The 23,963-nt window shown below is 36.5% G+C and overlaps 1 long non-coding RNA gene across 4 annotated transcripts; it reads left to right on the top strand.

Annotated features, from left to right (window-relative positions):
- Window positions 1-19: 19 nt before the first annotated feature.
- On the top strand, window positions 20-13,521 carry LOC148803552 (uncharacterized). 4 transcript variants are annotated; one of them, XR_016076596.1, is made up of 4 exons: window positions 20-3,371; window positions 8,788-8,846; window positions 8,977-12,177; window positions 13,295-13,521. It is a non-coding gene; the product is annotated as an uncharacterized LOC148803552 (long non-coding RNA). The 4 variants fall into 4 exon arrangements; XR_016076595.1 differs by having other exon boundaries at window positions 20-3,779; XR_016076598.1 differs by lacking the exon at window positions 8,788-8,846.
- Window positions 13,522-23,963: the final 10,442 nt, after the last annotated feature.

Here is a 23,963-nt window from a genome sequence, read left to right as displayed (position 1 = left end):
TAGTCGTAGCGAACTGGAGGCCTACATACGCGGGTAGATCTTCTAAGTTGGGTATTATTTGGAACCAGTGGGACATCTTCCACTACTCCTGAGCTTTCCTCATCAAGAACAATTTTCTGACGATGATTATTCAAGATGTAATATTCTTCCAAGAAGTAGGAATTTCGACTACAAAATACTGTTTGCTCCCTTGAGTCATAGAAGAGATATCCTACAAAGCCTTTGGGGCAGCCTACAAATAGGCAATGGCTGGTATTGGATTCCAATTTGTTTACACTTCTTCTTTTAACATGTGCTAGACAACCCTAAATCTTCAAGTGTCTTACACTTGGTTTCTTACCGGTCCATAGCTTATAGGGAGTCTTAGGAACGGATTTGGTTGGAACCCGATTCAGCACGTATATAGCAGTTTCTGATGTGTGTCCCCAAAAGGATATAGGTAGTTCTGAATGGACGATAAGTGATCAGACCATATCTAGTAAAGTCCAATTTTTCCTCTCTGACACATCGTTTAATTGTGGTGTAGTAGGAGGAAACAACTGTGATACAATCCCATTGTCCTTAAGGTAGTTCCTGAATTCGTCAGAGAGATATTCACCTCATCGATCTGATCGAAGGGTTTTGATGTGTCTCCCCAATTATTTCTCAACTTCTTGTCTAAACTCATTGAACTTTTCAAAGGATTTAGACTTATGTCTCATTAGGTACATGTAACTATACCAAGAATAGTCATTAGTAAAAGGCAATGTTCATAAGTTAAAATATCTTCTATAGTTAGAAAATCCAAATGACCATCATTTACCAATCTTGTGATATGATCTATGTTAACATGGCCAAGTCGGTAATGCCACAGGCACGTGGGATTAACCGTATCACATGTTCTTTTCTTGTGGATTATTTCCGACGTAGTTTCAGTATTAGCACCAATATGGATGATTTTGATATTGATGGAACTTCCACCCCTACTACAAATACTAGGGGAAAGAAAAAGAAGGCCACTAAGTTGATTAGCCCGGTTTGGAAAATATTTAAAATAGAGGAGGTTCAAGTGAAGGCAAAAGAGTTGTTTGCCAAAAATGTAGGAAAAACTTTAGCTATTGTAGCAAGGGTGGTACTGGCCATTTGGGCAAACATTTGTTCAACAATGAGAAAGAAGAAGAAGGAAAAAAAACAACACAAACACAAATTGGGTGGGGGGTTTAGTACTTTTAAATATTCTCAAGAAAAAATGAGACAAGAATTAGCAAAATACATTGTACATGCAGAACAACCATTTTTGTTAGATGAAGATAGTAAATTTGAAAAATGGTTATGTAATTCTATTAATCTACATTTTAAAAAAGTTTTTAGGAATAATATTAGATCAAATGCTTTAAAAATATAAACAAAATTTAATTTATATGTTATCAAATCTTAATTATAAAGTTGCATTTACTTCTGATATTTGGATTTCTAAATTTAACATAAGTTATATTTGTGTTACCGATCATTTTATTGATGAAAATTGGCTTTTAAATAAAAGAATTTTAAGTTTTACTAGGCTTCAATGACCACATATTGGCCTAGATTGCTGCAAGTATTTTAAATGCTTTACATGCTTATGGAATTGACAATAAATTATTTTATATTAGTTTTGATAATGCTAGTAATAATGATTCAGTAATAAATATTTTAAAATCTCAATTAAAACCATGTTTAAATTGTAAATTATTTCATATCAGATGTGCATGTCGCATCTTAAATTTATGTATTCGGGATGGTTTAAATATCATTTCTACTCATATTTCTAAAATTAGAAGTTGTTTTATATATATTAAAAGTTTTGGAGCAAGAAAACAAGAATTTAAATATTTATATAAAAATTATGGTTTAAAATATAAACATTTTATATTAGATGTTAACCATAGATAGAATTCTATCAATGCTATGTTAGAAAGCTGTATTTCTCACAAACAAATTCTTAGTGATTTTTATAATGCAAAAAATGCCTATTGATATTATATTTGAGGAAGATTGGGAAATGACAATTTGTATAAAAGATTTTTTAAAACATTTTTATGTTGCAACTATTTAATTATCGGCTATTTATACTCCAACTAGTTGTAATTTAGCTTATCAATTAAACTGGTGTTTTGGGGTGTTTAACAATGCGCTTCTGGACAGACCAAGTTTTTGGCGCCATTCGGGGAAGCAACGGAGAAAAAATTTTATTTGCTTTATCCGGATTTGTTTCATTATTTTTTTTTTTGTTTTATTACTTGATCCGTTATCTCAGTTTAATTCTTGTTTCTCTTTGAATCTTGACCCTTGAATCCTACACATTACACCCCTTGGACCTACCCTATCATTGCAAACAACCCCTCTTTTGTTTTTTCACTCAAGTCCCTTCACATTTCTAGAAATCACCCCAAAGCCCTCACTAAACCTAGAATTAATCCTTGCCCTAGATTTGAGCCCCCCTTGTTTCTCCACCATAGGATCGGCCTAACCCTCACTTCCACACCCCAAAACCCTAAATTCTAAAACCCTAGCCGCCAACTATCCATTCCCCCCTCAAATTCAAATATCAAATTTAAAACTCCCCTCATTCTAGGTATTAAAGGAAAAGAGACAAGGGAGAGCAAATCAAGGGGAGTTATCCCCTAGCCTATTAAATTCGATTTAGGAGGAGGAGCCAATGAAAAAAAAAGGAAAAAAAAAGGGGAAAAAATGAGGAAACTCTAGGTACCTTTCCACCCTTAGATTTGCATCAAAACATCTTAACCTCCATCCTTTCCATACCTTGAAGAAATCCTAAGAGAAACCCTAACTAACCCTCTCCTTTTTAGTTCAAGCCTAATCAAATTAGACATAATTTAGTTCTAATGAGACTAAACCATCCCAACTGAACCAAACCAAGCTGGCCCTATCCCATTCGGTTTAACAATAAAAGATGATAAAAAAAGAAGAAAAAACCTATACTAAAAAAACCGGAACTAGCTAAGAGAAGGGTTTTTTTTTTGGGGGACTCTCTCTCAGACTTGGGTCCTTTCTCCCTCACTCCCTCAAGCTCTCACCACCGAACTCCACCTTCCTCTTCTCCTCTCTGCCTTCTTCCTCTACCACCGAACCTACCCATCTCCATCAACCTCTACCAACACATTACCACCGAACTCTTCCTCTCATCGTTTTCTTCCACCTCTCCTTTCACCTAAACCCCAACTAAAACGCCACCATCAAATCTCCACGCCCCAACCCAAAACAAAAGGAAGAAAGGAAAAAGAAAAATAGAAAGGGTTCTCCATTTGGCCAGCAAAGAAGAAGGAAGAAGAAGAGGAGAAAAAGAAAGAGGAAAGGGAAAGGAGCAAGCCCATTCACCATTTTCGGTTAAGGTAATGAATTCATTTCCCTCTATCTCCCTCACTGAAATCCCTTTCTTTCTCTCTCTTATATCCCTCTTTAGCCTTCTACTTCCCCAACTGAAATCCACTCACTCACCCATCACCCTTTTCTTCATACTTCTCATCCCCAAACCAAAACCTAGCTCCATCAAAACCCTAGTTCTGTTTACCCCAAAACAAAACCCTTTTTCTTCCTTGAACCTTCTCCCTTCCAAGAGTCTAGCTGAACCTATCCTCCATCATCACTCAATCCAAGAGAAAAAAAAAAAGAAAAGTCTCAAAGTAACACTGGAGAAGTAGCCATCTACCCATTTGATTAAAGTAAAGCTCAACCTCAAAAAGAGACGTCAACAATTTCAATCACTTATCTTGTAGTGTATGTCAAAAGGCCACAGTGAGGTGAGCCCCTCACCTCATCCTTTTTTATTTTGTTATTTTTGTTTTATTTTAGTATTTTTCTTTGTTTTCTTGAATCTTCTTAATGCTCTAGGTGTTTTATTTTTATTCCATTTCAGCATTGATTTCTTTTTTGATTGGATGATGCTTGTTATTTTTAGTTAATTTCTTGGTGACTTGGAGTAGAAATTATTAAAACACTTTGTTGAATGGTTTGGATAACATTCTATTTCATTTATTAGTTATTTAACATAATTGAAATGGATATCATTGCTGAAATTTCTTCTCTCATTGTATTGAAATTTAGATTTGTCTAGTTAAATGAATATATGTATTGAATCCTTTTTTATTTGAATGTTAGAATACATGCTTAATAGTATTTTGGCTCTATGTTAAGCTCTAGTTCAAGTTAGTTTTTCTATTTTATTTATTGGTTTGTTTTGTCTTTTTTTTTTTGTTTTGAATCGTAAGTGTAGATTGTGCTTAGTGAGCCCTAAATGAGGTTGTTCATAGGGGATTGATTGCCTTGTGCTTTGATTTTTTTCTCATTAGCCTAGTAGGGGGAACCTTGGATAAAGGAGGATGCATGTAATTGCCTAATCCTTGGCTCCTTTAAGGGTTTCGCTCACTCAAAAAGAGAATGAGAGGGTTGAATCACTTGGGAAACAAGCTCACTATGACTATCCTTTTTGATGGGCAAGGTTGCTAGAAATCTTGTAGATTTTTGTTTTTTTATTCTTATTCTTTCTTTACAGAATTAGGGGAATTGTACTACATGTTGAGTATGAGAGAGGGGTGCCTAACACCTTCCTTCTCTCCCCTATAAAGTACCTAGAATAGCTTCTTTTGGGATCACATGAGAGTCTTGTTTTATTTCTTGAACTTGGAAGGCCCATCGCTCCCATGTTCCTTGTATCGATGGGTGGTGGCTCCATACCATTTCAGCGATGGATTGAACCCCAAACTCAAATTGGATGTTCACACAACCTATTAAGCCTAATTTTAATAATCATTTTGAATGACTTTTCAAAAATTGGCCAACCAATTAGCAAATTTATCAACGATTTTTGAATTGCTGATGTGGCACCGATTTCTATGAAATTTGCAATGGTAACAAACATCAAATATGTAAAGCCTATTAATTCCCTTCCTTTTTTTGTCATAGTGTTCTTTGTCTCCTAAATAACTATAAATTCAATTTAAAGGATCAATTTGTCTTTTCACATTTTTATTTTCACAATCAAACATTCATGATTTTAGGCCTACTTGTAGAGGTGATTTGAGTTGTGTTGTGCCGGCACGACATGATTTTGCGGGCTACCCGTGCTTTAGCAGGTCATGCCATGCCATCGTGTGGGCTTGGCGAGCCATGCATGGCCCGAAACCCCTCAAAGATCAAGTCCAGCATGGCTCACAACATGAGCCCAAGCAAGCCCTTACTTTGTCAGCCCATGTTGCGGGCCTAGGCCAAGCCGAGCTAGACCAAGTCTTTTTTTTTGTTTATTTTGTTATTTCTTCATTTTTTTGCTAAGTAAAAATGATAACAATTTTGGGAAAAATAAAAAATTTAAACACTTAACAAAGTACAATATAGACAAGACAACAAATTAAAAAGAAAATTTTAGAAACTTTATTTCATTTGAATTCAACGAATACAGAGTAAAAAAATAAATTGAAAAAAAATTAAAATGGATTTGAAACAAAACATAAAAAGAATATAACAAAATTGAAAATAAAAACTTACAATGGTATTGAATATTAAAAATATCACAAATAACTTTAAATAAAATTGAAAAACAAAATTTACAATAATTTTAAAAATTTTGTAAAATTATTGAGTATACAAATAAAACATTGACTTCATTATTTTCTTTAACTTCAACTCTTCAATTTTCATCTCCTACATCTCCTTGATCTTGATTTAGATCATCTACTTCTAGTAAAACATCAAGTGAAGTGCCATGCCCTCCCCAATCTTAAAACATATCTTTCACATCCAACCAATCTGTTAATAATATGTAAATTAGTAAAATTAGCTTGTAAATAAGAATTAAGTTTAGTAAATGAACTTGATGATGAAGTGGTAGTTAATTTTTTATTTGTATTTATTAAGGACCAAACTCTATCTCTTCCACTACTAGAACTAGAGGTTTTAGTAGTGGAGGTTGTATAAGTTTTCTAGTAGTGGAGGTTGTATAAGTTCCCCTATATCCTAATAATTGATATTCATATACATTGTACATTTCAAATAATAAAAATATTAACTTCACCTTTTTTTTTCCAATTTCACTTCTGATATTTTCATAATAAAATTCAAATAAAACATTTAAACCATCTTTTCTAATCCTAGGATCTAAAATTGCAACTATGCAATATAGAGGAGAAGTATTTTCCCAACTTTTTTAAATTTAATTTCCATTACATCAATAATGTTTTAAAATTTTGAATTATTTTTATACTTTAAAAATATTAACTAATTATAAATAATTGATTAACTATAATACAAGAAGTTGGGTAATAAACACCCAAAAATTCTATAATTATATCATAAAAAAATTGTAAAAAAAATCTTTTATACAAATACTACAATTTTCCAAACATCATTGGTTATAAAAGAATGGGGTATTTTTTCATTATAAAAATTGGTAAGAATGTCTTCGTATGAAATACAACTTTCTAACATAGAATAGGTAAAATTACACCTATGCTAAAAATCTAATACTAAATTTCTTTATTTAAAACCATATTTTTAACATAAATATTCAAATTTTTGTTTTCTTGTACCAAAACTTCTAATATACATAATACAATTTCTAATTTTAGAAACATGAGAAAAATTAATATTTAAAGCATCTTGAACACAAATTTAAGATGTGACATGCACACCTAATATGAAGTTATTTACAATTTAAATATGATTTTAATTAAGATTTAAAATATTTAGTTGAATCATTATTACTAGCATTATCAAAACTAATAAAAAAATTATTTTCAATTCCAAAATTAGGTAAAATATTTAATATACGTACAACAATTGTTGGGCTGGTATATGGAAAATAAAGTCTTATAAAACTAAAAAAATTATAAAAGCTAATTTTCATCAATAAAATGCTTTGTAACACAAATGCAACTTAGATTATATATGGAATTCCAAATATCTAATGTAAGTGAAACTTTAAAATTAAGAGTTGATAAAGTAGAAATCATTTTTTTCTAAATTGGGGATTTACTAATTGTTGTAAAATCTTTCTAGCATATGGTCTTTAGCTAATAAAAATGGTTGTTCAGCATGTACAATATATTTAACTAATTCTTGTCTCATTTTTTCTTAGGATATTCAAAATTACCAAAAACAAACCATGCCTTATTTGTGATTAATTTTGACTACCTTTATTTTTTAGATGAATAGCCATATGTTTAGCCAAATGGCCAATACCCCCTACTACTTTAACTAAAAACATTCTTACATCTAATGTAGATAACTCTTTTTCCATTCCCCTTGAGAGTTTCTATAGTAAACATTTCCCAAACTAGGTTGGATTTTTTCTTTGACTTAGTAGCAATACTAGGGATGGCTCTAACAACAACATCAACTATAGAACCACTAGCACTTATATTGATGTTTTTTGTGTTGTGACTATACATCATCAAATCCAAACATATTGGGAAAGGGATTTTGAGAAGAACCAACTGTTTTTAAAAATTTGTAGTATTAAAACCATATGAAAATGAAAACTAATTAATTACAACTTACCTAGCCTATCAGTCCAAAATCCCAACTTGATTTCAACTGATGAATCTTTTAAGCCTCCCAAATTGATAACTTAAAATACTTGAGCAAACCTTCATGTTGAGGCTTGAATGAAGTTGACAATTAAGAACTAGGGAGTAGAAGATTAAGATAGTCTGAGAGAAAGTAGAGTATGTGAGAGGGTATAAGCAATATTAAGTATATGGAGTATGGGAGTATGAGAGTATGAGAATTGGTGTAATGAGAATGAGGGAGGGTAAAGTTATTTATAAGAGTTGAAATTAATTCAATTAAACAAAATATCCTTAAAAGCTAATTGTTTTATAGTTGTTGGGAGGTGTATTTTAAAGTTAATCATCACTTTACCAAAATTCCCCCAAACTAGCTGTTATGTAGTTGTTACGGGGCAATATTGTCATTTTCCTCCCCCAAAGCCAAAATATACAAATACCCCCCAAACTAGTTGTTTACAATTGTTGGGAGTATTTATGTAAGAAAATCTCCAAGATGAAAAAGTTATCCATTGGGGAATCCCAATAACTATTTCCTCAGTTGCTCGGCTTCGTGTCATACCATGCCATGTTAGTGGGTCGTGCCAACACAACCCAATATTTTATGACATGTACCAATCCGCAGGCCTCAAAACCCCAACACAGCTCACTTTACAACTCCACCTATCTTACTCATTTTCTTAATATAAGAGAAATTCACATGTCTTGATTTACCATGCCAAACATTCACAATAAAGTCACCATTCTAGTAAGAACTAATTTCTCATATTCAAAAATCAATTTCATCTAAACCTTGTTCAAAAAAGCTCCTGAATTCAAGTTCCTATGGATCTCAAATACATGCAGAATGTAATTCAGTGCCAACAACTTTCTAGAAGTAAGCACCTTTCCCTTTCTTACAACTTGATGAGGCCTTAGAACCCATATAGACTTGCTCTCCCTCCCTCACATTTGAGGAGAAAAAAGCTCCTCTTTCACTGTAGATATGTTTGGTTGCACTAGTATTGACCGTCATTCCTTTATATGTCCAACCAAGTTTACCTCTAAAACTACAACAATAATAGTATCTAGCTATCTCAACCAAATTTTCTCATGGCTTCTTCTTAGCCTTATCCTATTTATCATTTTTACTTTTCCTGAATCTACACTTTGCTACCAATGGCTAGTCTTGCCACATATAAAACAAAGTTAATCATTTTCCTCTTAAACTATCAACCCAGTTTCTTAAACTAATTGTTCTTCATTTTAGGTTTCTCTTAATTTTGCTTTTGGGATGTCTTAATTGTCTCAACTAGGTTGGCCTTAGAGGTAAGCTCATTGGCCTTTTTCAACCTTGGTTTTGTTTTTCTTACTTTCTTCTCTCTTGATGCGAGCAATCAGGTTTACAAGTGTGAAATTCCTTCGTTTATGATTCATGCTATTTTTGTAATCTTTCCAGGAAGGTGGAAGCTTAACTACGAGGGTTCCCACCTGAAAGGCCTCAAGTAAAACCGTTCCCTCAGTTGAGAAATCATTTAATAGCATCTAATAAGCATGTATTTGTAAGGAGATGTATTTCTTTTCTGTTATAAAAAATTCTAAAAAAATTCCGACAACAAACTTCTTATCGCATACATCTTCATATAGAACTCAGAGTTTTGGTTTGACTTCAATGATTTTATTGAGTAAGGTTCCACCAATATATATACAGAGTTGATACAGAAGATAAATACAGTAATTAAGTGGAGATAAATAGAGGATAAATACAAAGATAATTTTCAATGTTGTGGGTTTATCCTCCAGTGGATTCGTGTACGATACGTTGGTCAACATCCCCCCTCAACTAATGGAAGGTGCAACAACATAAAGCTTGTCACGAAGGAAAGAGAAAAGCGGCATACCAATTGGTTTGGTGAGCAAAGCAAATCAGCAATTTGGTCTTTGCTTGAGATGTACCTTATTTGCAAGTGTTTGGCAGCGACGTGGTGATGAACGAAGTGCACATCGATTTCAATATGTTTCATCCGCGAATGGAAGACAAAATAGGCGGCCAGGTAAGTAGCCCCAACATTATCACATCGAATTGTCATGGTCTCGTGAGGCAAGCCAATTTCTGAGAAGAGAGACTTCATAAGAGTTTAGCTGCACTTCGGTACTCGGCTTCGGTGCTTGAGCGGGCCACGGTGGCCTGCTTTTTCGAGGCCCACGAGATTAGGTTGGGGCCCACGTAAACACAATAACCTGTCTGGGAACGTCGGTCTAGTTTGCAGCCTGCCCAATCCACATCAGTGAAGGCAGTCAATGAGATTGAAGAATAAGGTAGGATGGCTAACCCGAAGTCGACAGTGTGTTTTAAATACCTCAGAATTCTCTTCACAGTGGCCCAGTCATCAGTTGTAGGTTTATGCATGGATTGACAGACCCGACTAACTGAGTAAGCAATGCCAGATCGGGTAAAGCTCAAGTACTGGAGGGCCCCCACAACTTGTCTGTACAGGGTGACATCAGCAAAAGGAGAGTCATCAGTGGGACAAAGATGAGATAGGAGTTGCAACAGGTTTGATACCATCAAGTTTAGTGCACTGAAGGAGGTCGATGATGTACTTTCTTTGGCTAAGGAGCAGCCCAAATTTGGTACGTACAGCTTCCATGCCAAAGAAAGAGCTAAGCGGACCAAGCAATTTGATGGCAAATTGAGTTTGGAGTTTTTGAATAATCGATGATGCCAAGGCAGTAGAAGAGCCCGTGATGATGATATCATCAATGTAAACGAGGAGAAAAATCCACGTATCATTGTCATGAAGAATAAACAAGCAGCTAACAGACATTGAGCATACAAATCCCAAGGAGAGAAGATAAGAGCTGAGCTTGTGAAACCAAGCTCTAGGCGCCTGTTTGACTCCATACAATGATCGTTTAAGAAGGAAAACATGAGAAGGTTTGTCTTTGTCAATGAATCCTAGAGGCTGCTCCATATAAACATGTTCATTGAGATCTCCGTGCAAGAAGGCATTTTACACATTGAGTTGCTGAATGTCCCAACCGCAAGAAACCGCATGGGAGAGAATTACTCGAATGGTTGTGGGCTTGACCACTAGGCTGAATGTTTCAAAATCTATCCCTTCACGCTGATGAAAGTTAGCAACGAGCATGGCTTTATAGTAGTCGATAAAACCATCAGGTCGGAGTTTAACACGAAAGACTCACTTACAACCCAAGATGTTATGGGTTTCAGATCAAGGTCGCAACTCCCAAGTGCCATTGTGAACAAGAGCATGGAACTCTTCAACCATTGCATCGCGCCACAGAGGATGCTTGTTAGCTTCAGTAAAACAGGTGGGTTCAGGACTAGAGGTGTAGATTGGATGTTTAGAGGAATTATGGGCCTTATATTGGGTTCTAGATTCCAGACGTTTGAGACTGGGTTTGCTAATCCCAGATTTGGATCTAGTGATCATTGGGTGTGTTGAAACATTTGAGGGCGGAGCCTGAGGTACAGGGGAAGGTGGTACGATAGGAGATGGAGTGGGAGATGGGGGCGGCTGATTATTAGTAACGTGGATAGGAGAAGGCGACTAGGCAGTGAGAGGTGGCAAGGAAGGTGTGGGGACTGTTGAAAGAAGAGGTGGTGGTCCAATAGGTTGCTGGATGGTGGTGATGTCGGTTTTGTAGGAAGGTTATCAAAGGGAAATGAACATTCATTGAACAAAACATCCCGTAGTCTTTTGTGGGAGTCGCTATAGCCAAGGAAGATACATGAGAGAAATCTGGGCTCCAGCTTGTTGGAGTTGTATGCTCTGGTCTGTGGAAAATACTCACACCAAAAAACTCGTAGTCTTTTGTAATCAGGAATCTTGTGAAAGAGCAATTCCAGGGGAGAATGAAAATTCAGCACACGTGTCAGTGTTCTGTTCATGAGGTAAACCACCGGATTAAAGGCCTCCCACCAATATTTGGTTGGGATAGAGGCATGAGTGAGAAGTGATAAGCCATGCTCGACAATATGCCTATGACATCTTTCAGCCACCCCATTCTGAGCCGGAGTGTGAGGACAAGAGAGCTGATTTAAGATGCCAAGAGAAGCAAAGTAGGAAGATAGTTTCTGGAATTCGCCATCACCATCAGATTGGAAGCGTTTGATGGAGACCCCCAATTGCCTTTCAACCATTGTTTTGAATTGAATAAATATAGAAAGAGATTCAGCCTTATTATTCATGGGATAAAACTAGGTGTATTTGGAGAATATATCAGTAAAAGCTATATAATATTTAAAGCCATTAACTCTAGAGGAGAGGAGGCAGCGGTAGAGCGAGAGTCAAATGGGTGACGATGACTCTTGCCATAAGCACATGAGCGACAGAAAGACTTTAGGCAAGCACCAGTAACAGGAAGATCGTGTTACTGAAGAATTTGGAGACTAGATAGGAGGATGGATGGCTGAATCTCTGATGCCATATATCTAAGGTAGCTCTCTCTCCAAGATAGGCTGAGTGAGGCAGCTTCAGAGAAAGATAATAGAGACCATTTTTATTCTGGCCGCGAAGAAGAACCTGTTCCGTTTGAGAATCCTTCACCAAGAAAAATGCCGGGTGAAACTCAAAATAGCACTGATTATCTCGTGTGAATTTGGAGACAAAAAGAAAATGGCAACGAATATTAGGTACATGAAGAATGTCCTTAAGAATAAGTGATTTATCAGATGAGGATATTGATAACTCTGCATTTTAATCTCTTAAGGGCATCAATTCAGGGGTATTTTTATCATTAGAGTAGTTAAATTGTGTCATTTTCCCAGTTAATTTCAATGTTGTGACCTCTGAGGGTCTTTGTGCAAATCCTATGCAAAACTGAGAAGTTTTCAGGGCTGAAATGCAGTTTTTGGGAAGCTGGTGTGAAGTCTAGCTAAGAGAAGGGGTGTTTTTGTGAAACACTGAGAGCAGGAGGGCGCTTCTAATTTGCTAAACCCATTTTGGCGCCACTCCTACTGTATTACCATGCTCTCCACGCCTTAGCAAACCCTAGTACGCGTTTTATCCCATTTTTTTCACTCTTAACAAACCCTTGCCGCCCTTACGTGTTTAATCTCCACCCTCCACCTCTTTTAATATCAACCACTCATTCTAGGGCACTCTTTTTGCAGCTTTTAAACCATAGGGCGTCACTTAACTACTAATCCTCGCCATTCAGCCCCAAACCACCAAATCTCAGCCCTCCACTCCATCTTATATCTCAGCCATCCACTCTAGGGTGCCATCCACCTCTTTTAATCTCCACCATTCAACCTTAGGTGCCTCAATCTCCTCCATCCATTTTTGGTGCCCAAATCTCAACCCTACATAATATTGGGCGCCCTCTCTTTCTATTCTAAGCCTTAGGATCACCCCAAAACATTCCTAACCCTCCATTAGAAACCTTAGGACACCCATAACTTTGCTAAAACCCATCTACCACCCCCCTCTTTCTCTCTAATCCCAATTGTGTCCACCCATCTCTATAAAAAGGACCCAAAAGCTCTTGAGAAAGGGTTGGATTCTACCCCCAGGTAAGACGGAAGGCTGATCTTGAGAAGTTCAAGGGTAGAGGAAGAGGAAGATACCCAGGCAAGAGGAGGGGTTCCTACTTGCAGTTCACCAACACCACTATTGCCACCTCTGGAATCGGATCCAAACCACTTTTACTTATTTTAATTTTAATTTTTGTTCTTTCAATTCCAGTTTCGTTATTTACTTTCTGCAATTTATTTTCATTCCGTTTGATCTTCGTTTTATTTTTTGCAGATCTGCAATTCGGCCAAGTAAGATGGAAGGCCTAGCTCGAGAAGTTCGAGGGTCAAAGGAGAGATCTGGAGACTACTACCTCTAATCGGATTATAGATTTTTATTTCATTTCTTTTGTTAATTTATTATTGTATTTATTTATGTTTCTGCACTTTTAACTTTCAGTATTGTTTGAATTCTATATTTTTCTCAGTTTATTTAATTAATTCTTATATTTTTGCACTTCCCCTTTGTGTTCTCTTGTCCGGATTTGAGTGTGTATTAATTTTTCCCTTGCTTCCCTGTGGATACGACCCGTTCTCATCCCTTTACTGCGTTTGTAATTGTTTGAGAATCGAAAAAAATTATAAATGTTTAAATTGGTATTCCAAAGTGTTTAATGACGCAATTACGAACACACCAAGTTTTTGGCGCCGTTGCTGGGGACACCAAGTTTTTGGGGCTATTACCGGGAAAGCACGGAGAAAATTTTTTATTTACAATTTCCAGATCTGTTTCTTTATTTTTTCTTTTTGGTTTGATTACTTGATCCGTTATCTCAGTTTAATTCTTGTTTTTCTTTGATTCTGCAGGATGGAATAGCGAAAGGTGGGGTACCGGAGCATTGCGGGATGGAAGAGAAGAGAAGAGAAATTGGATTGCGTTTTAGGTGTAGTTGTCCCATTTTATTTTTAATTTTTTAATTTTTATTTTTGAACACTTTTTTTGGTAGAATAGTGATTTTTGAATTTTTAATTTATTCTTTTCTAGATCTGATTTATTTGTTTTTTGTATTATTTTTCTTTCGTTTTGTTTCTAGATCTATTTTTCTTTCTTTACTTTAATTTCTTTTTCAAAATTTTGTCTTATTAGGTTTGTGCTTTTCTTTTATTTAAAAAAATCGTTTATTTTATTTTATTTTATTTATAGCCGCATAATTTTCTTTTGTTTATTTTATTTTCGATTTAATTTTTAGAATAACAATTTTTTTGTTAGAATTTATTTTGGTAGCTGTTAATCATGTTAGCATAATTTTTTCTTTTATTTTCTATTTGTTATAATTAATTGTTGCCTTATTTAAATTCATTTTTATTAGTGCTTTAATTGAATAATTAATTGTTAAAGAGAAAATTGTCTAAATTTTTGAATTGGAAGTTTAAATTTTGAATTTGAATTTAAATATAAATTTTAATTAAAATCTGAATTTGAATTTCAATTTAAATTTCAAATTTCAAAATTTAAATTTAGAATTCGAATTTAGGCCCAAATTCAGCCCAATCGGAGCTCGGATATGAAAGTTAGGCCCAGATTACTGATCGTTGCCGAAAACTGTGAAAACCCATCCGATTAGCCTTGTTTTCTTGCTTGCGACTTCTTTCATTGCCTTGCACCGAAATACAAGAAATATGAGTCTAATTAAGTACTAATTCAGTATAAAAGACAAAATATTTGGGGATAAAATATGATAGATTTTATTCTCATCATCTGCTTCCTGGTGTATTGACTCCGGGGCTTCGACTCATGCATGTAACACATTGTAGGGTTTCAGAATAAGCAGAAGACTGAGTGAGGGAGAGGTGACACTCTTCTTGGGAACTTCTACAAGCATTGTAGCTACGGCCATCGGAACCGTAGAATTGTTTTTTTGAGAATGATCATTTGTACTTAAAGGTTGTCTTTATGTACAAAATTTAGGGAGAAATTTGATTTCTATCTCAAAATTGTGTGCTGATGGATATTCTGTTTTCTTTAGTAATACGATTACTATTAAAAGAAACAACAAATTCATCGCATACAGGGAACTGGAGAACGGTCTCTATGTTCTGCATCCTTCTCTAGAAACCAACATAGCTGAAACTACATCGGTTAACGTTCCCAAGAGAACTTGTGATACCGTTAGTCCCACGTGCCTGTGGCATTACCGTCTTGGCCATATCGGTATTGACTGAATCACAAGGTTGGTATAGGAAGGTCCTTTGGATTTTCTAACTGTAGAAGATCTTCTCACCTGTGAGCCTTGCCTTCATGGTAAGATGACAAAACGACCATTCAGCGGCAAGCCTGAAAGATGTACGGGCACGCTTGACCTCATACATAGTGATGTATGCGGGCTCCTGAATGTTAGGAGTCGTAACCAACATGTATACTTCATCACCTTCACCGATGGTTATTCGCGGTATGGTTATGTGTACCTAATGAGACACAAGTCTGAATCCTTTGAAAAGTTCAAGGATTTTATGTTAGACAGTTTTGTATGCCCTTACCTTCAATCCGATTTGATGTACTTTGATATTTAGTGTAAATAAATAAAGTGCATGTTTGATTCATGTTGTTTGGAATAATTCTGTGTAAGACCCTAAAACTGGACACTTATAGAGACTCGTGTTAGCTTTAAATGTTCACAGCCATTGGATAAGTCTAGCGAGATTTATCCTGCCAAGGCTGATACTGGTGTGCCACCAAGTGTTGGGATGGCCTGTCTCGGTCACTAGGGTAAGACTCAAGGCACATGCAGTATGGGATTATCCTTGAACCGGACCAGATTTCCAGTATTGCCCTGGACCTTGGAGACAGATGGGCAAAACTAGAAAGTTACACCTGACCCCTAGACTCGATTATGACACTTCACTAGGTGTCGGATCAGGCTGTCTTTGATATGCCAATCAGTGAGATCCTTAGTGGAGATCAAAACCTGGGTATATTGGGACAGTCTGAGAATTCATCTGAGTGGGTGATCATAGTGACAGGATCAACCCCTTTGTCGGACAAAGGTAATGATCGGGAATGCACTCTCTTTGATGGAAACCAAACTACCGACAGTTGATTTCAATCGTTGGAATTTTGTTTTGCAAAATTAATATATATATATGTATGTACAGTTTCAAAACGTTTGCAAATGGTTTTAATTCTTGGGAACCATTATGAGCAGAGAGTGCGACACTGTTCCTTGCAGCCGAGGGTGAGGTCCTCTCTTGTCGGGCAGTGCTTGATCGTTAAGAGCTGAGAGTTTAAGTGTAAGACCATTTAGGATAGTACCTGATGGGCTAATCTTGCACCTACCAACAGTCCCTGGGTTTTTATAAGATGGCTTGGCCCAGGGACCACTTAATGTAAGTGTTGGGCCCATAGGGTCCATGTGATAGGCTCAGGGGTTCACTGAGTTTTTCAGTGAATTTGGCTAGGCCTTGTAATAAAGGCTGGGCTGAACCCATGTGGCTAGTGTGTAGATCAATGCTTAGGTCCTACGCCAAACAAAGAAGCCTAATTGGGCAACATATTGGAGACTAGTTAAGCACTGGATACTTAATGGGCCAAAAGCCCATTTCGAGCTGGGCTGATATGATCACCCATCTAAGGGGCGGATCTGAGATAAATGTTTGCAAAAGGATTGGGCCTTTATCCTTATCCACTCTAGGAGACCAAATTCAAATCAGATTTGAATCTGGTAAACTCCTGATAAGATTAGGACTAAGCTAACTTAATCTGCAGATAGGATTAAGATAATCCCCTATCCAAATACAAATTTGGATTGGGATAACTCCTAATTAGGAGGTTTCTTAATCAAGAAGAAATGAGGAGAAACCCAAGAAAAATATATCAGATTTCGAACCTAGGGTGAGCAGGCAAGAAAACTCCCTACGAATTGAGATTAGATCTCATTCATACTCCAGAGAGAAGAGAAGCAATTCAGCCATCTTCGTCCCAGGAGTTCTCACCTGTAGAAGATCTTCTCACCTGTGAGCCTTGCTTTCATGGTAAGATGACAAAACGGCCATTCGGCGACAAGCCTGAAAGATGTACGGGCACGCTTGACCTCATACATTGTGATGTATGCGGGCCCCTGAATGTTACGAGTCGTAATCAACACGTATACTTCATCACCTTCACCGATGATTATTCGCGGTATGGTTATGTGTACCTAATGAGACACAAGTCTGAATCCTTTGAAAAGTTCAAGGAGTTTATGTTAAACAATTTTGTATGCCCTTAGCTTTAATTCGATTTGATGTACTTTTGTTATTTAGTGGAAATAAATAAAGTGCATGTTTGATTCATGTTGTTTGGTTTAATTCTGTGTAACACCCTAAAATTGGACACTTATAGAGACTCGTGTTAGTTTTAAATGTTCACAGCCATTGGATAAGTCTAACGAGATTTATCCTGCCAAGGCTGATACTGGTGTGCCACCAAGTGTTGTGATGGCCTGTCTCGGCCACCAGGGTAAGACCCAAGGTACATGCAGTATGGGATTACTCGAATCCTTGCACCGGACCAAATTTCCAGTATTGCCCTGGACCTTGGAGATATATGAGCAAAACTGGAAAGTTACACCTGACCCCTAGACTCGATTATGACACTTCACTAGGTGTCGGATCGGGCTGTCTTTGATATGCCATTCAGTGAGATCCTTAGATGGGGATCAAAACCTGGGTATGTTGGGACAGTTTGAGAATTCATCTGAGTGGGTGATCATAGTGACAGGATCAGCCCCTTTGTCGGACAAAGGTAATGATCGGGAATGCACTCTCTCTGATGGAAACCAAACTGCCGCAGTTGATTTCAATCGTTGGAATATTGTTTTGCAAAATTAATATATTTATATATATGTACGGTTTCGAAATATTTGCAAATGGTTTTAATTCCCGGGATCCATGTGAGTGGAGAGTGCGGCACTGTTCCTTGCAGCCGAGGGAGAGGTCCTCTCTTGTCGGGCAGTGCTTGATCATTAAGGGCTGAGAGGTTAAGTGTAAGACCATTTAGGATAATACCTGATGGGCTAATCTTGCACCTGCTCACAGTCCCTGGGTTTTTATAAGATGGCTTGGCCCAAGGACCACTTAATGTAAGTGTTGGGCCCATAGGGTCCATGTGATGGACTCAGGGGTTCACTGAGTTTTTCAGTGAATTCGGCTGGGCCTTGTAATAAAGGCTGGGCCGAACCCATGTGGCTGGTGTGTAGATCAATGCTTAGGTCCCACGCCATACAAAGAAACCCAACTGGGCAGCAGATTGGAAACTAGTTAAACACTGAACACTTAATGGGCCAAAAGCCCATTTCGAGCTGGGCTGATATGATCACCCATCTATGGGGCGAATCTGAGATTAATGTTAGTAAAAGGATAGGGCCTTTAACCTTATCCACTATGGGAGACCAAATTCAAAACAGATTTGAATCTGGTAACCTCCTGATAAGATCAGGAGTAAGCTACCTTAATCTGCAGATAGGATTAAGATAATCCCCTATCCAAATATAGATTTGGATTGGGATAACTCCTAATTAGGAGGTTTCTTAATCAAGAAGAAATGAGGAGAAACCCAAGAAAAATATATCAGATTTCGAACCTAGGATGAGCAGGCAAGAAAACTCCCTGCGAATTGAGATTAGATCTCATTCATACTCTAGAGAGAAGAGAAGCAATTCAGCCATCTTCGTCCCAGGAGTTCTCCTCCAGCTGCCACCATTCCCTCTTGCAAGATTTAATCTTTGCAACAATAGGGTGTCAAGAAATCAGTTCTTGACATTAGTCTTGTAAAAAAGACTGAGAAAGATTCAGTGTTCAGAGTTTCCGGAGTATTCTTGCGAAGGATCTAGTGTGTAGGACGCATCCTGCTGGTTCCGTTCCATCCACAGCTGTGTCATCTTCAGCAGGAGCGGATCTTGGTTTCTTTTTTTGCGTGAACACCAACTTTGGGAGATACTGCTTCTCTGGATCAGGTATATTCCTCCCTTTTTCTTTTTGGTTCAGATCTGGTTCGATTAAGGTTCAAGTAAGATCCTTGAATATAGTATTCTAAATTTAGGGAATATGATTCCCAATTAGGAAAATGTAGGAAAATTTTTGAAATTCGCCCACCCATTCTGCAACCTATTGGCGTCCATTAGATGAATCCTGTCATTCTTTCATTGCTGGATGGTGGTGATGTCGGTTTTGTAGGAAGGTTATCAAAGGGAAATGAACATTCATTGAACAAAACATCCCGTGAAATAAAACGGCGCTTACTTGGTATATGAGGACAGATATAGCCCTTGTGGGAGTCGCTATAGCAAAGGAAGATACATGGGAGAAAGCTGGGCTCCAGCTTGTTGGATTGTATGCTCTGGTGTGTGGAAAACACTCACACACAAAAACTCGTAGCCTTTTGTAATCAGGAATCTTGTGAAAGAGAACTTCCAGGGAAGAGTGAAAATTCAGCACACGTGTCTGTGTTCTGTTCATGAGGTAAACCACCGTATTAAAGGCCTCCCACCAATATTTGGTTGGGATAGAGGCATGAGTGAGAAGTGATAAGCCATGCTCGACAATATGCCTATGACATCTTTCAGCCACCCCATTCTGAGCCGGAGTGTGAGGACAAGAGAGCTGATTTAAGATGCCAAGAGAAGCAAAGTAGGAAGATAGTTTCTGGAATTCGCCATCACCATCAGATTGGAAGCGTTTGATGGAGACCCCCAATTGCCTTTCAACCATTGTTTTGAATTGAATAAATATAGAAAGAGATTCAGCCTTATTATTCATGGGATAAAACTAGGTGTATTTGGAGAATATATCAGTAAAAGCTATATAATATTTAAAGCCATTAACTCTAGAGGAGAGGAGGCAGCGGTAGAGCGAGAGTCAAATGGGTGACGATGACTCTTGCCATAAGCACATGAGCGACAGAAAGACTTTAGGCAAGCACCAGTAACAGGAAGATCGTGTTACTGAAGAATTTGGAGACTAGATAGGAGGATGGATGGCTGAATCTCTGATGCCATATATCTAAGGTAGCTCTCTCTCCAAGATAGGCTGAGTGAGGCAGCTTCAAACAAAGATAATAGAGACCATTTTTATTCTGGCCGCGAAGAAGAACCTGTTCCGTTTGAGAATCCTTCACCAAGAAAAATGCCGGGTGAAACTCAAAATAGCATTGATTATCTCGTGTGAATTTGGAGACAAAAAGTAAATGGTGACGAATATTAGGTACATGAAGAATGTCCTTAAGAATAAGTGATTTATCAGATGAGGATATTGATAACTCTGCATTTTAATGTCTTAAGGGCATCAATTCATGGGTATTTTTATAATTACAGTAGTCAAATTGTGTCAGTTTCCCAGTTAATTTCAATGTTGTGACCTCTGAGGGTCTCTGTGCAAAACTAAGAAGTTTTCAGGGCGGAAATGCAACTTTTGGGAAACTGGTGTGAAGTCTAACTGAGAGAGGGGGTGTTTTTGTGAAACACTGAGAGCAGGAGGGCGCTTCTAATTTGCTAAACCCATTTTGGCGCCACTCCTACTGTATTGCCATGCTCTCCACACCTTAGCAAACCCTAGTACGCGTTTTAACCCATTTTTTTCACTCTTAACAAACCCTTGCCGCCCTTACGTGTTTAATCTCCACCCTCCACCTCTTTTAATATCAACCACTCATTCTAGGGCACTCTTTTTGCAGCTTTTAAACCATAGGGCGTCACTTAACTACTAATCCTCGCCATTCAGTCCCAAACCACCAAATCTCAGCCCTCCACTCCATCTTATATCTCAGCCATCCACTCTAGGGTGCCATCCACCTCTTTTAATCTCCACCATTCAACCTTAGGTGCCTCAATCTCCTCCATCCATTTTTGGTGCCCAAATCTCAACCCTACATAATATTGGGCGCCCTCTCCTTCTATTCTAAGCCTTAGGATCACCCCAAAACATTCCTAACCCTCCATTAGAAACCTTAGGACACCCATAACTTTGCTAAAACCCATCTACCGCCCCCCTCTTTCTCTCTAATCCCAATTGTGTCCACCCTTCTCTATAAAAAGGATCCAAAAGCTCTTGAGAAAGGGTTGGATTCTGCCCCCAGGTAAGACGGAAGGCTGATCTTGAGAAGTTCAAGGGTAGAGGAAGAGGAGGATACCCAGGCAAGAGGAGGGGTTCCTACTTGCAGTTCAACAACACCACTACTGCCACCTCTGGAATTGGATCCAAACCACTTTTACTTTATTTTAATTTTAATTTTTGTTCTTTCAATTCTAGTTTCGTTATTTATTTTCTGCAATTTATTTTCATTCCGATTGATCTTCATTTTATTTCCTGCAGATCTGCAATTTGGCCAAGTAAGACGGAAGGCTAAGCTCGAGAAGTTCGAGGGTCAAAGGAGAGATCCTGAGACTACTACTTCTAATCGGATTACAAATTTTTATTTTGCTTCTTTTGTTAATTTATTTTTGTATTTATTTATGTTTCTACACTTTTCACTTTCAGTACTATTTGAATTCTATATTTTCTCAGTTTATTTAATTAATTCTTATATTTCTGCACTTCCCTTTTGTGTTCTCTTGTCCGGATTTGAGTGTATATTAATTTTTCCCTTGCTTCCCTATGGACACACCAAGTTTAAACTGGTGTTCCAAAGTGTTTAATGACGCAATTACGAACACAATTATGAATACACCAAGTTCCAAAGTGTTTGAGAATCGAAAAAAATTATAAATGTTTAAACTGGTGTTCCAGAGTGTTTAATGATGCAATTACGAACACACCAAGTTTTTGGGGCTGTTACCGGGGAAGCACGGAGAAAATTTTTCATTTACATTTTCCAAATCTGTTTCATTATTTTTTCTTTTTCGTTTGATTACTTGATCCGTTATCTCAGTTTAATTCTTGTTTTTCTTTGATTCTACAAGATGGAATAGCGAAAGGTGGGTACCGGAGCATTGCGGGATGGAAGAGAAGAGAAGAGAAATTGGATTGCGTTTCAGGTGTAGTTGTCCCATTTTATTTTTAATTTTTTAATTTTTATTTTTGAACACTTTTTTGGTAGAATAGTGATTTTTGAATTTTTAATTAATTTTTTTCTAGATCTAATTTTTTTTTTCTTCCGTTTTGTTTCTAGATCTATTTTTCTTTCTTTAATTTCTTTTTCAAATTTTTGTCTTATTAGGTTTGTGCTTTTCTTTTATTTAAAAAAATGTTTATTTTATTTATAGCCGCATAATTTTCTTTTGTTTATTTTATTTTCGTTTTAATTTTCAGTTAATTTTTCTTTCTTTACAAGTTTGAGTGTTTATTTTATTTCTTTTATGTTCTGTTTGTTATAATTATTTGTTGCCTTATTTAAATTCGTTTTTATTAGTGCTTTAATTGAATAATTAATTGTTTAAGAAGAAATTGTCTAAATTTTTGGATTGGAAGTTTAAATTTTGAATTTGAATTTAAATATAAATTTTAATTCAAATCTGAATTTGAATTTCAATTTAAATTTCAAATTTCAAAATTTAAATTTAGAATTCGAATTTAAAAAAAATTAAAAATAAAAAAAAAAGATTATAATAATAATAAAACAAATAAATAAATAAAATATTATAGAGCATGCATCATATAGGTTTATTTAATTGCTGAAATTATTTTGTTAGTTGTGAATGTGCTAGGTTTCTTTTTATTTTAATTGCTTCTTGTGCTTAGTTTATTTTATTCTTTTATATTATATTGTTGAATTACATTTTAGAAACAATTGTTCATGCATTATAATAAGTTGCATTCATTTTGTCTTTCCATTATTCCATTTTAAAGGCATCCAACTTAAATAAGATAAGGTGGGGATTTCATCACCCTTCCTTGGCCCAAAAATCACCACCCTTCACGTGCGGTTTACCCTGACCCCAATTTCAAATTTGGATAGAAAGATCCTTTAGGGAAACCTCACAATTGGTTCAAAGGTGTGCTGAATTTTAGGAAAGTTTGTGATTACTTTTCATAACCGACGGTTGGTATCTAAGGAAAGAGGTTAAACGGCTACGGCAAAGCGGGTTTTGTGGTTACTTAATTGGGTCCTTGCGAGAGCAAGGGGAGCCTCCCACATCCCCACCTCTTACCCGGCTAACCAAAAGAAGTGGTGTAATTCCATGTGAACCTAATATGATTCACATTGGTTGAACCACTAGTTTAGGAAACCCTAGGTCAGCCCAAGGTCGTGTGGTCGATTTGTTTGCATTTTTTCTTTGAAAGTTTAAAAATTAAAATTTGAATTTAAATTTTAGGAATTTAAATTTTAAAATCTGAATTTGAATTTAAATTTAAAAAATTTAAATATCGAATTAAAAAAAAGAAAATAAAAAATAAAAGAAAAATAATAAAATATAAAAAAGAGAAAATTTAAAAATTTGAGTTTAAATCTCAAAATCCAAATTTGAAATTAGATTCAAAATTTAAATTTCAAATTTCAACAAAAAGAGAAGGGACTTCTAAGTTGTATGTTGGGAAGGAGATCTCTTAGGAGAGAAATTGTAGAACCCATACCCGAAATAGAGAGATACCTCCATCACCAACAACGCAACCAAATGGCCGAAATCAATGATGCCCAACCCAGAAAGTTGAAGGAATACTTCACTCTAACCCAATGTAACCCTTCATCCTGCATTCAGTTACCCGATACTCAAGCCTTACAGTATGAAATTAAGTCAAGCACAATCCAGATGCTCCCCTCTTTCTATGGGAACCCGATTGAGGACCCATACAAGCACATAGATGAGTTTTTGGAAATCTGTTCCACTGTAAGGATCCACAATTTCAATGATAATGTCCTTAGATTAACTCTTTTCCCCTTCTCCTTGAAAGACAAGGCCAAGCATTGGTTAGGGACTATAGGGAGACCCATTAGAACTTAAGCAGAAATGCAACAAGATTTCCTTAGAAAGTTCTATCCTATAGGCCAAACTAAT

The sequence above is a fragment of the Nelumbo nucifera genome, chromosome 1, assembly GCF_055504915.1.
Source record: "Nelumbo nucifera cultivar China Antique chromosome 1, China Antique-T2T, whole genome shotgun sequence".
Classification (NCBI taxonomy): domain Eukaryota; kingdom Viridiplantae; phylum Streptophyta; class Magnoliopsida; order Proteales; family Nelumbonaceae; genus Nelumbo; species Nelumbo nucifera.
The sequence above is the reverse complement of the archived record's forward strand: the minus strand, read 5'-3'. Positions and strand labels throughout refer to the sequence as shown.